Raw genomic sequence first — 14435 nt, forward strand, 5'->3', positions numbered from 1 at the left:
ATTGCTTCAGGAAAGAAAGAAACTCATTGCAACAGAAAGCAGTTTGTTTTCGTTTTCGAGAATCATCATTAGGAAATATAACTAAGATTATCTCAACTATTACATCATGTTACTTTGCTAACAGGATGAACGTGATTTCCATCAACAATGTAAAAGAAATGCTTTACTCTAAACGTTCATAAACGTAATGCAAATCAAATACAACAATTCATTGTGACTATCTTTTCAGATATAATTTAATTTGCTACAAATATACGAATCTTCAGGAGGTTCATTCTGAAGAAGGTTTGTACCAGCACAGAATTATTGCGGCGTCTTGAATCTACAAATTAACTTTTTAGAGTTCCCATCCAGATAGCTGAATAAAAAACTGATCATTTCAATAAACAGGTTAAAAATTTACACCTTTCAATACAAGAAATGAATGGTCATAGATAATGATAATCCGTTCAAGTCTATTGCTCTGTGTAGATTATAATACCGAGTTCATAATTTTGCTTAATACAAATCGCTTTCTGTAAATCTACGTATTTCAATGTTTATTACTTCAAAACTGTATGATAATTTTACAATTAATACTAGTATTCCGGTGTTTCCAAAGCTGCTTATCTAGCTTTAGATTGTACATGGGAGAACTTGTTGGATGTGCCTCTCAATTGTTGGTTATTTAACTTTTTTGCGTACTCTCCCTTCTCTTATAACTACAAAACGTAGTATCAAACTTTAAATTTGTTTGTACGGACTGAAGCGAAAGTTTCAGTATTCAAACAAAGAAATTACATATGCTTAATTATATTATAATCGGCATAGTTGACTCCTCAATCTTTAATGTGCAACGTACTTATACATGGAAAATGATACAATAGTATATCATTTGGACTACAAATCCAGTGAATCAGGGTTCAATTGAAGGCCTGGACCATTGAATTTCTGAAATGCATAGTATTTCCTTTAGCTATATCAACTGGAGAAAAAAGCCGTGTATCGGTGCTCTACACTGTGTACATAGAACCGGACTGTCTATTTATAAACACTACGTGAGTAATGTTCCATCCTGCATTCCTTGTCGTCACTGTTGGTCAATGAATTGTCTGTTATATCTATGAAAGCGTTACAGATGAAATACACTCACGTTTACTTAAGTACAGTATAATGATTTATAAACTAAATGGAATATGTTATTTTTTCGACTGATCTCAGACAAAAGGGTAAAAGATTTCAATTAAAGTATATATTAATCATGTGTTTGATCTAGCATGATATCCACATCACATAAGTGGATGAATATGAAAATGTTTTAGATAACAAATTCGATAAAACTGCTTCAAATACGGTTAAAAGTAGTTATAGGATAATGAAAATCATAATAAATGCAATTCAATAGGTTTAATATTAAGAACTGTAACTAATTACACTTACCATTTCTATCATTATTTTCATAATTGTTAGTATCATTAGTTTATAATTATCATTATTATCATAACCATCATCATTATCATCATCAACAGCAACATTATCATCATTATCATTATAACTGTAACAATAAGTAATAATAACGATACAAATTACTACAGTAATTATTTTACATTTATCACTGACGTCACGAAAATATTAAATAATATTATTTGCATAATTGAAGCTCCATGCTTTGCTTTGGCATCAACAGTTTCATAAATGTATGTCGTTGAAATATATAAGACAAAAAACTTCGAAATATTTAAAAAGAAAAGTTATTTTCCAATTACAAACCATCTATGACTAGAGTAAATTTCAATATACTATCAAAACTTCTTTATTTATCTATGAAATAAAATACAGCAACCTGTAATTGCACAGAAAATTAGTGATGCTGTGTAAACTACAGTAAATGCATATGTATAATTGCTCCAACTGGTATTTCACAGTTATATGTAATTATGCTAAATAAATTATCAAAAAATGAAGAAATGACAACTTAATACAGGGTAAATTATATGTTAATATTGTGACTGGGTAAAAAATAGTAAATTGAAAGACATCATATATAAAAATTATTGGACTATATAAAATTTAGAATAACAAGTAAAGACCGATTATTCTACATTCCTTTAAAACGAACTCATTTTGTAAATGATACATCAAATATTTTAAGCCTAAGGTTTTCTCTACGAGATCTGTTACACTCCACGGAAGCAATATCAAAATATGAAGGAACCTTTCTGTTCGAAATCATTTGGATTTGGCAGAAAATATTTTATAAACTTTAAATAAAATATAATCTTATAAAAAGAATTATAACAACTGCTTTGACATCATTTTCATTCCCTAGCAACACAAAATGACAACTTGATGAAAATAATTAGGCAGGGATATTCCGACTTTAGTATTCAAACATGAACATTTACAAATATATGCGATACCATTACGGTCAATGTGAAGTGCGCGTTTTTAAATATAAAATGACATTTACAATCAACCGATGATTATGTTAAACATTTTCACAGAAATATGAATATAGATATTCCAATAAGTAATGCAATCATGTACGTAGAATTGAGAAACATTAGCAAATATAATGGTATTTAAATTTCTATTAGTGTTGCTTCCCTTTGACCGTCCTAAATGTAAACGTTAGCAGTAACACAGAGGTAAAACGTCTACAAAATTGCAGTTAGAAAGATAACCGTCTGGGAATTGGTATTTAATAACATATCTTAAGATTGATTACTCCTTATTACGAATGAGAAAACCATTCCCGTCAAAATCAGATATTACTGCAAATACAAACACATTGAAATCAATAACGAATTCTTTCTAAAACATACTAAATATCTCCTTTTTATTGCTACTTTTAGGTTAAAACGAGCGTTTAATATTTGATTTCTGTCAAATAATACATTGATTTCTGTAAGCCAATCTCTCTATTTTTAATAACTTGTATTTAGAAATATCAGTTAGTACTACTTAACTGTCTTATCTGTATGATTTACAGTTATAACATAATAATAATTCATTTCGGCATATATGCAGTTTTACATAGTATATCACAGACATTAGGTAAAAAACAGTAAAAGTAATAAAACTCAATTTTATCATTAAGTACTCTAACTATATCTTGTTATCGTGGATGCAAAATATTATCTCTTTTATCCAGCAAAGATTTTATAGAAATTGATACATTTTTATAATTTTCACCGCTTTTGAATTGTAGTTTTTAATGAATAACTATGGCATGCATTTCAAGTCAAAATCTTATAAGCAACACTATAGCTGGAAACTAAATTTGATAATTTACATAATAAATTTCTTTTGAAAAACTACATTTTTATAATTCATACCGATTTAACAGTAATGTCTTCATATAAATTCTTAGATAATTATGTTTAAACAAATACACTATATATATAGCTTTATTCGAATATTTTTTTATATTTTTCTTGTACTGTCGTGTATTTCTATGTTTCAGAGCATTTGAAAATAAAGGACAGCTCCTTTATTTCCTGTGACCATACACAACTGCATCACATAAAAATCTTGATACATCTGGTATATTTATAACAATGAGGTGTGTACAATTAAAAGTTCAAAGCTAGCTTATTTCGTATTTTTCATGTCTCTGTTTTTATAGACCTGTGTGTAATCAATTCACAAAATGTTATGTAATAAAAAATGTGCAATATCGAACTGCATATTACATATAATAATATACGTATTTTCTATCCTCTACAAGAACTGCTACACTCGATGGCTGGCAATGTCATATGATCTTTTAGTTCATACTGTCCGCGCTTTAACTGCTGCAATCAGCTATTGCAGTATTTAGTAGACTATTGAGCATTATACATGTTTCCGAAATTACAAATAATATCTAATCTTTGTTGTATTATGTATCTTCTAACAGATATATCAAGCATTAATTCTTCGAATGGTAAACTATTCTTGAAACATATTTAAATGCTCGTACTTCATCTCAATTGTTCAAAATAGTATTACTGCAAACAATGAAAAACTTTTTGCAACATATAACATTCAAAGGTATATATGATCCAAATTACACATATAAAACATAAACAGATACTTCATATACTTTGTGTAAACATAAAATTAACAAGTTTATGAGTATTACCTGTACTATGCAGTAGGTTCAGAATAGCACACACGGTGTACATGTATAGATAAACATAGCATAGACGTGTACTACCACTAAAAAGTGGCTTTTTTAAACATATAAAGTGAAATATAGTCATATACCAGTTCATTTTCGGCTAAAATTATTGTCTCCCTTTAGTCACAAAAATGACAAATAAACACATGGAGTATGAACAAATGTGTCAGAATCATGAACAACGTAGTGTATACGATAAGGTTCAATTCCTTTGGGATTTATAATTCCCTAGAATATATTTTAATGTCCGTTCTGCCAAAATCTAATACCTGTATTGAGGTAAACTATTATTAAAAATATATAAAATGCATTGGAATTGAATTTGATAAGATTTGTAACTGAAACTAATAACAATGTTATTATTGTTCAAGTAAGAACCTATCAGATATATGTAATACACATTGCATTTACTTAAGTGAAATGTAACGTGATGTGGTCAATATGTTGTATGCAAATGGCTTGAAGCAGCAAGATATTTGTCCTTTTTTATCTTAGTCAGCTTCAGTCACTATGATACATAAATATAATCACCTAATTGAGATCATAGTTAATATAAAGGTTTGATACTATGGAGCATTTATTATTCTGTCAGCTTTTAGCTTCAACATCGGTATCTCTGTCGTCACTTTTAACGTCTTTTTTCTTAGACATTTCATCATCTGCTGGATGTTTCTTTGAATGTTCTTCTTTCGTGTGCCTTTTCATTTTCTTTTTAACTTTTTCAAGTCTTGGAGGGACATCGGAGTCAGAAAGAAGCTTTGATCCTGGTGTTATTTCTAAAAATCATTAAAAGTAGAATTAGAATAAGGTTTCTGATGTTACAAGAAAAGATATTCGTTATTTAAAGAAGTACCGTTGTCAAATATCCAACATTAATACCATGCTTGTGCAGGACAAGCAAATGGTCCGTACAAATAAGTAAATTGTTTACAAGAGTTTCTTCATTGTTATGGATTTAAATTGCAACTTGAACACAGAGTTGTTATATTTTCATGTCATTTTGGATCATAGAATATATTCAACGTTTATGGATAATAGAGTTCAGCTTAAGCCAATGCTAGGTGCGTGAGGAATGTTGTGCATTTCAGTACTTCTTACGAATAGACTCAATAGACTCGGACTGCTATTAGTTTTGCTTTGTTGCGTTCGTTACTTCCAAAAGATCTTCTTATAAGTTTTAGTTAATAGTAACGTATTTGCACTAACATGGAAGAAAGTAGACAGTTTAATTTTTATAAAGTGAAGAACTATAATACCGGAAATATCATCGCTAATGTCAACTTTATTCATGTCTGGTGTTCGTGTAGCAGCTCCTATTATGCCAATTATGAGTTCCGACGTGGTGGCATTTGTTGTTCTTTTCGGGTCTTGAACATCTTTTGCATCAGTTTTTGGTCTTTTTGCCATGTGCCTAGACGCAGTATTTTCCCCGTCTTAAACAGTCATCTGAAAGCAATTACATAATTATTATTGCCAATCACATCTGCGGGTTACAAATGGACCCGAGTCAGAGACGTACTAAATCAAAGCAACAGAATTCCTGTGTATTAATGTAGTCAACGTTTGCTATTTTCTCAAGTGTGCATTTACTTATTTATTATAAAGCAGCTCAATTTGTATTAAATGGCAGCAAAGCATAACTGTTAACCTAATATTAACCATATAGACTTTGATGATTGTTACTTTATAGCTTATCAAATATTTATCTATCAAAATGTTAAAGTATTAGGATTTGCCATACCATTTACCCGTTAAATTTACATTGTATATCGTTTATAGTGGATTAAACATTATTCAAAACATACAGTGCGAGGATATGCCATAATATGTGTATGCAAAAGACAACCATCATTCATGCTAACTAGGTCAGTGACAAACATGTCAAAACGATTTTTTTGTATAGCAACAAAACCCATTTCTTATGAATTAGTGTGTTCATCTGCACGCTTTATTTTATACACGACCGACCTTGTTATTCATTCAAACCGTTATTAAAATGTAAAACTATATCTGCTCAATTAGGGTGACAGCACACTTTAGTATTGAAATTCCCCTTGAAGTACCAAAACAATGTTCGAAAACTGAAAGCTATACCTCCCACATAAACTTAACAAATGTAGTAACGGTTTTCATGTGATACCACATCAATAGGTATACTTAAGATAGAAAGATAAAAAGTGAACTAGAATATTCACCTATTTAAATTAACTGACCCGGTGGAACAAACAGCTAACATTAAACAGGAATAGAATTAAAGCCAGTGCTCATGGACCACCGCTTAGAAAGTAATATTTATTTATAGACCTACCTAATTTGTAAAGAAATAATCCAATCAAATTCCACCAACTGTTACTATGTATAGACAAAATATCTCTTAACAAAAGTAACACTGAGTAAGTAGGTGGAAATCCAAATATCTTAAGGAACGTTTAGGTGAAACACCAAATGATATGAGAGAATTATGTGCAATATTGTAATGGAAAACCGATTTTATGAGAGTATGAATTGTATGATGTGATACACGTATGAGATGGTATTAGTTCAGGGTTATTATATAGGTAAATTTAACGCTGATGTAAATTTCAAAATCAAAAGTATATACGTAATAAGTTGTCGTATATAACACTTTTACTCAATAAATATTCTATTGCATAATAATGCTTCATATCGTGGGCGCTCAAATACCCTGTTCCATTGCTTGAGACAGTTGAAATTATGCCTATACAGTGCATCCTCTGTAGAGCAACATCCTTTGGGAGATACAAATATTGACTGTTATGTAGAGGTTGTTGTTCTGGAGAGGTAAATGTGCTAGTATATTTAAGCTTAGGGACATTTTGATGGTATTGTTATAGAGAGGTTTTTGCTTAAGAGAGGGCTGCTCTGGAGAGGTTGTACTGTATTATTAAACATATATTCAACTCGGAATGAATGAAGAAAGGCAATTCAAAACTTTATATTTAAATGCTATTTTCTAGTTTAAGCATTGCTTTAGACTTTTACTTTGCCACCACTTTACTTCAATATGCATGTAACAGATAACAAATAAATCTATATAAGCGTACATTCCATCGAATGCTTTGAAGAGGGCATACTTCTTATTATTTATTCACAAAAACTTGAAGATAAGCTGTAAACATTTCAACTGAATATCAGTCTTGTGACAATTATTTACTTTACGTTGCGGTCGATAATAACCGATAAAACAATTATTTACGGACATTGCCAACAAGTTATTTTACAAAAGCACGCCTTGTTGTTATGACATGTCTTATAACCTCAACAATGGAATAACAAAATGAAAAAGTGGAAAACCACAGGTCGCCAAACACGACACAAACAAACATGTTCATGGACGGTAGTAGAAATGCAAGCTAACGTCCGCGCCCTCTAGCCCCGGAGCAAAACTCAATATTTACACATGTTATAAATACCAGAATATAATCTAGAGACATCCGCATATTCTCATTTGGAAATAAGTTAACAAGTCTCAAATATAGATTCACGAGAACCAATTTGCTTAAGTTACATTTCTGCCCTTACCAATGCGAATGTGGTCAACAAATGTCATTTAATCGGCCAGAAGAGTCTCCGTTAGAGAATGACTGTTTAAGTGAGCATTTTAATGAAATCTGTAATTTTGTTAGAAAGAAATATCAAGGAGAATACAAACTTTTAATGTAAACCTTATATGCACAACAACGGGGACAGAAGATACAATTTGGATCAAAGCATGCATTTCATAACACCATTTGTAATACCTTGTGACTGTCAAAATGCTGTAAATATACAAACATAAACAGTGTTGAATAAATATTCTTTTTATGTTATATCACAATGCCGTAATCTTATTCTATGTATGAAACACAGAATCCCAACTGAAATCGATTATAAAAAGTTAGGACCATGCAATATCCTAACAGATGACGCATTTGCCTAAGCGGTTGTTAATTGGAAGGAATATATCAGTAACGAAAGAGTACCTATAGATATATCAAATTGTTCATGAGTTTCTCAAGCTTTAAATAGAAATTGTTATGTGTCAGACAACGGACATAATCTGTTCCAATTTGATATTCCAATACACTCTATCTAGTATATGAGCGCCGTTTAAGGTTGATATGTATATTCTTGTTCCTACGTGACCTATGTATTTAGAACATTCAGGAAAACGGGTATCTATTTTTATCTTGTACTAACAATAGGGATATGTGCCATAAACCGTCATTTCCAAACTAGACTTATTTTTAAAATCTAATTTTAGAATAAAAATCCAAAATGTGAGCATATAAATAACAAGATATCCGAATAGGTAATGGTCTTTACGTACTGTAGCAGGATAATACAGACTATAAAATAATAAGAATCATGGTTGATATAAATGAATCACTTAGTCGTACGTTGAGGAAATCAAATGGGGAATCATCAGAAGAACATATTGCAGGAATGGGGTGTGGATACAAAAGCCTATATAACTGGGTGATAATTGGGACATCATTTCGTGTACATCTCTTGGTGAGAGTGTGTAAATGTAAACAGTATTCCAACAAAGAAGACATGCTTGGAAGATCTAGAATAAACCAGACTGAAGTAGTCGATGGTGTAGAGCTTCATGTTAAAGACAGTTGTACTTATATTGAGAAAAGACTTCCAGTCTACATGCAGAATGAGTATACGTTGCAAGATGACGAGATGATGATCATAAGACACGACAGAGTATGCTCTTGTCCTGAAAAAATCTACCCTGTAGGACAGCGATAAGCACAAAGCAAGTATTGTGTGTCTAAATGATTTTGTAATTTATTAATAGATAATCTAGCAATGAACTATTGTCACTCAGTTGTCGCTAAAATTGTATCTTTTATTATAAAGCTAGATATAATAGTATATTTCTATACTTAACTTGCCTTGTAAATGCTCATCCTTTTGACCATTATGTCGACTATCCAAGTAAATGTATCCCCAAAATTCCATCTATTGCCCGATACATTGTCATAACTCTTTGCCAGATTTCTTCATCTATCGTGCTTAGATCAACTTTTACATAAATACCAAGTCAGAATTTTGTATCGCTCCCTGTGCAATTACGTTTCAAATAATATGTGCAATGTTGAGTTTTGCTCAACCCGGGACTAGAGAGTTTGAACGGTAGCATGCACTTCCACTACCGTCCATGAACATGCTCAATCAAACCGAGCTTGTAACATTTTTATTTCGTCGTATAGGTCAAAGTTTCCAATTTTCCTGTAATGTTTTTAACATCAATACGAACATTCATTGTTACAAGAATTGTTTTTTATAGAAAATTAGTTTCGATGCTGCTTTATGTACTTATCTAAATTTACTACACATTTCGTAAAGGTTCAACATTTACATGTCTACTCAAATCTCAATAAACATAAAAATACAATGTATCAGCGTCAATTGCATGTTCCCTTTCGTCGCCAAATCCTTTTTTCCCCATAAAGCTGATAAAATCAATAAAAGAGTAAAAGGGACAGAGATACACTAAATCAATGCTTCTATTATCTACAAGGTCCATTGCCCAATAAGCAACATATGATGTTCTTCACAATACGATTATACTATTACCACAACCAAAACTTCGATAAAAGTTCTGGAAAAAAGTTAATTGTTTGAAAAAATATGTTCAGCTCTGTTTCAGACTGTTACTTTCTTCTACTTTGATTTCAGAATCTAGAAAAGGGATTGAGAAATAAGGAAACAGGAGATGAGCATACGAACAATCACAAGTTCCTGGGAATTCAGCCAGAACTGAAAAGTAGGGCAATCGTCATAACTGAAAAATAGACTTTACTGACATTGAATTATTCCAATTTTTTGAATACAGAATAATAAAAATGATTTCGATTGTTCAAAATATGATTCTTTTATTTTCTTAGTTTTTGTAACTGACGCAGATATTTGTTGCACAATAACAGAAAGCAAGTAGTGTCTAAACAGTGACAAAATAAGCAAAAGCCTCATAATTTACAGGAGTTACTACATACAGAATTAACTTCTCAACACAAAAATGAGACGTGCTTAGTTTACATTTAAAATAATACATAATACATTTTCATTTCAAAGAAGGCAAGTTTTATTGTCGGAGTTCTTGTATAATCTAATATAATTGAAACTCGTGAAGGAAGAATTAAAATGTTTTTAAAGCAACAAGACAATATTTATAAGATGTTTTATCCTTCGTCAAGAGGATAAAATACATTTTTGTCATGGAAATGTTGAAAAACAAAGCATTTTTCAAATTTGGATGAAATTATTAAAGAATTAATATCTTTACAGACCTCGTTCTTTCATGACAAAAAAAAACAGTGGGTTTTATTTGAAACGCTGGATATTTGCACTTGGCTTAAGGTGGCATATTACTAAAACAATGGAAAAAAGATTGCCCTCTATTGTTTATCATAGTTGTTTTAGACACTGTGCAGATAAAATAAAACAACCTTAATCTGATTAAGGGTCATAACACTTGTGTTATTTGCGCAACATTGCCAATAAGCAAATTTATCTTTGAAAGTGTTGCCAGACACATGCGTGTTTCATGACTCCTAGTTATTATAAGTAAATTTTGCTACTCTTGTGTAATCATTTTGAATATCTCAGTTTTGTTCATTAAAAGGGTTTTAATTTGTATGTTGTAAAAGCAAAATTCGAATTTATCTCTCCGTGATCAGGTTGTGAAATTCGGTTCAACAACATTGTGTATCGCGACCCTTGTGATATCAATGAACAGTGTTAGCTTTACTTCGAAAATTTATATCAACAGAACTAAACTTTTATCAGGGGTTAAAACTTTATGTTTCGGCGGACGTTAGTGAAATCAAATCACAATTAGCAATGCTATATCATCTGAAACCGTCAATATCTCACCGAACACTATCTATGAACTACTGAAAACCTGCAATCGTGGAAAAATGTGTGGACACCACGAAATATATTATGAATATATTAAGAAAACTGAAATATCGTTTACATAAAGTTAAGTATTGATCAAATCTACGAGAAGGTCCTTTGGAAGCATAGAATGTAACCGAAAAATCTAATAGCAGACACGATTTGATTGTCTGTATACTTACTTATATAATTTGTAACTGATATTATTTGCAAGCAATTTACGTATTGTTACATCATTGTTATATTGGTTGCTGATATTCTCATTTACCGAATGGTACATAGTTGTTTCTGCCTGCTTTTTTATTACTGTCTCTAAACGTGTATTTGTCATCACATTTGTCACTTAAAGTATGATGTGCTTGTTAACTTTGTTATCTTTGTATATTTAATCATATTACTTCGTTGTATTGGTTAAAGTTTGAAAACTATATTCGTATATTTAAGCTAGTATCGTGTTTTTGGAGGTAATGACGAATCTATTTACATATATGCTTCGTTAGATTGTTAAAAAATTACTCAAAAAATAAGGTCTCCAATGCAAAATGTGGCAAATAGAAAACTTTCAAGGACTATAACAGTTACCCTGGTGTTATTAAAGCATTCGATGACAAACTTGTTTTTATTTCTGTAAAGTGAACTTTATAATGTTAACAATTATCAATCAAAGCCTTAATGAAAAATCAAATTTTCCAATCATAGATATATGTCAGATATTTTGTGTCATAAATAAACTATATTATTTTTTTTGTAACCGTTATACCCAGGATCTGTGCTGTCAAGTGATCTTATACGGTGAACTACTGAATATTTTGAAAAGGTCACTGGTTATAACACTTGAGGCTTGAGCTATTAGTCATTTATAACGCTTGAGCTATTAGTCGTACATTATCTGTAAGTTAAAATCCTAAGTTGCCTAATATTTCTGATAACTGTGAACGACAAAAAATCCTGTTCTGATATTCAAACTGAAGATTTAAATGACATTCTGTTTGCTGGCAACCACCTTTATTTCGCAATGTCCTCAATAAATCCGACTTTGGAATTGACAGATCCACTCAGTTTGCCAGAAAGAATTTCACATAAAGGTACAAGAGTGTTTTTTAGGCACAAAGAATTATTCTCTGGGTTTTTAAATGAGAATCCGCTTTCAGATGGGCAGACTCATCATAGCCTTAAAGGTGTTTTTTAAAAGCACGTGCTGTTGAAAACAATTTCGTTATAGTGGTTAATGGTGCTTCAGTAAGTGTAATTTATAATGGTGTCCAATTCTACATATATGTCAGCCAATCTCGTAAAAGACGAGGCATGAGCTGTCCTGGTAGAAAGTGTGTTTCCTAGGTGTTGTTCCTACTCTCTTTGAATTGTGCACTTTCTTTCGAAGCTTGTCATTGTCTTTAGGGCTAAATTCTGATGATATACAGTTTCACTTGCATTCATTTATATTTACAAAAAGGTTAAGGTGTACTGTATTTGATATATAAACTCTTAGTGATAGAGAGGGATTCCTGGTTAGCGAAATAAGAAAGCGTAAGAAAACCCTAGCAGAACAATCAATAAGATAACGGAAAAAGCGAAATGTTCATGACCTGACAAAAGGGAAGTCCTTGGGAAATTTTGTTGATGCTTTGATTTTGTTAACTGTCTTAACGGTCACTGCAAGTGAATTCTGCCATGTTACAAATACAGCTGAAATGCACAGTACGCTCGGTGCTTTGATTAACATAAGCTTGAATGTATGTGTCGCGGGTCTCAGTTTAAAGCAGCTAAGCATGAATACGAGGTTTTCGACGGCTTCAGTGCCATTTTCTTTACAAATTAAATGAAATATTTGGGTTAATAAATGAACAGACTATCGAACATTTAACATTTCATCCGATCGTATATTAAAGTTATAAGTAACCATGACAAAGGGAATGTATAAATTATTTTGTATCTTGCTTTATTATAAATATCTTTAAAAAAGAATTAAATATATTTATATTTCCCATTTCATGTAGCTTCAAAACATTTCATGTTTGCTTTATTTTAATTTCTTTCAACAAATATCACAGCTTAAAACACACATACTCCTCATCTGATTTTTTTATGAAACCAAACCTGTGTACTTGCACTTATCAATCCCAAAGACCGTTTTGAAATACAGTTGAAAAGCTGAAACTGTTTTCATTAAAGACGCCAGTGTCAAAGCCTTCTAAGTTTATAGTTAGATATATAGGCCGCTGGGTTCTTTTCCATGGTAACAATAATTCATTTCACACTATCAGTATTTTAAACGAAAATATGTTAAATGTTTGAATTGCTATTTGTAAATACATAACAAATTGCCACTGAAAACGGAAAAATAGATATTGCAAATCATCCTGCTCTTGAGCGTTTCTGTGGTAATCTTTTTATAATTTCGGCATTATTAAACCATGTAGCCTAAATCTGAAGACAGGTTTATGTAGTTGTTTTGAAGAATTAATATGCAAACATATTTAGTTTGTTGCAAATATTTTTGTAAATGATCGAATTCCGTTTCCGGTTGGACGTTCGCACATTCAATTTTATGGTATACAATATGCTTACTCGGTAGAAATACATGGCGAGCAGCAATTTTAAATTACTTGTTACTGAAATGGATGTACTGACTATAAATATGCATGTCGAATGAAATTTTGGTATAGAATCCTCAAGCTTTTTCTTCTATTGCAAAAATGCTTTTAGTCGATGCAACAGGGGGAATCCGCAATGACACATAGGTCCTTTGCTGAACGCGATAATTATGCTAATAAAAATGGTTAACGATTGTTAAAAATTAACCATTTATACAATGGCAGAACAGCAAAGGTACCGCTTACTTTTTATTGAGATTTGATATGCCATGTAGGCTAGTCAAAAATGTTTTTTTTATTAATTTCCCGAGGTAAAACGAATAATGAAGTGTACGGCCTTGGTCGGGTATTCATTTTAACTATTTTACATGTATCTCTATTTTCTTTTATTTCTAAAAAATGCATTAAGAGCAAATTTATTCGCACACATTCATGACCCTAACAATTTGTTTTCGTAATTAGTTTTAACAAAACATCGGTGTTTCATATTGTCGCAGCATTGTTTATTTTTAAAACAAAAATATATTGTGCTTTTATGATATACACGCTTACAGGTATGCGCATTATCTTCCGTCTCATGTGACTCAACCTTTCATCACGTTGTCCTGTGTCGAATAGTTTGCAAAACATCAATTCATACAACTGCAGTCTACTCCGAACATTTCCTTTAAAACGGAAGGTAGAATATATAATTTACAATATATTAAAAGCATGTTTTCCTCTGTATTTTATTGTGTAAAAATCTTAGATATCACTACACTAAGGACCGTTTTAATTCATGT

General features: G+C 31.2%; 1 long non-coding RNA gene across 3 annotated transcripts in view; it reads right to left on the minus strand.

Moving 5' to 3' along the window:
• Nucleotides 1-1367: 1367 nt before the first annotated feature.
• LOC128558700 (uncharacterized) overlaps nt 1368-14435 on the minus strand; it is a 33394-nt gene continuing 20326 nt past the window's right edge. The window contains exons 1-3 of one of the 3 annotated variants that reach the window (XR_008371866.1): nt 6453-6635; nt 5401-5590; nt 1368-4920 (exon numbers count right to left, since the gene is read on the minus strand). This is a non-coding gene — a long non-coding RNA (uncharacterized LOC128558700). Of the gene's footprint in view, nt 4921-5400; nt 5591-6339; nt 6412-6452; nt 6636-14435 lie in introns of those variants that run through there. The other 2 variants (XR_008371865.1, XR_008371864.1) reach the window with 2 other exon arrangements.

This window comes from Mercenaria mercenaria, chromosome 7 (genome assembly GCF_021730395.1).
Source record: "Mercenaria mercenaria strain notata chromosome 7, MADL_Memer_1, whole genome shotgun sequence".
Taxonomy (NCBI): Eukaryota; Metazoa; Mollusca; class Bivalvia; order Venerida; family Veneridae; genus Mercenaria; species Mercenaria mercenaria.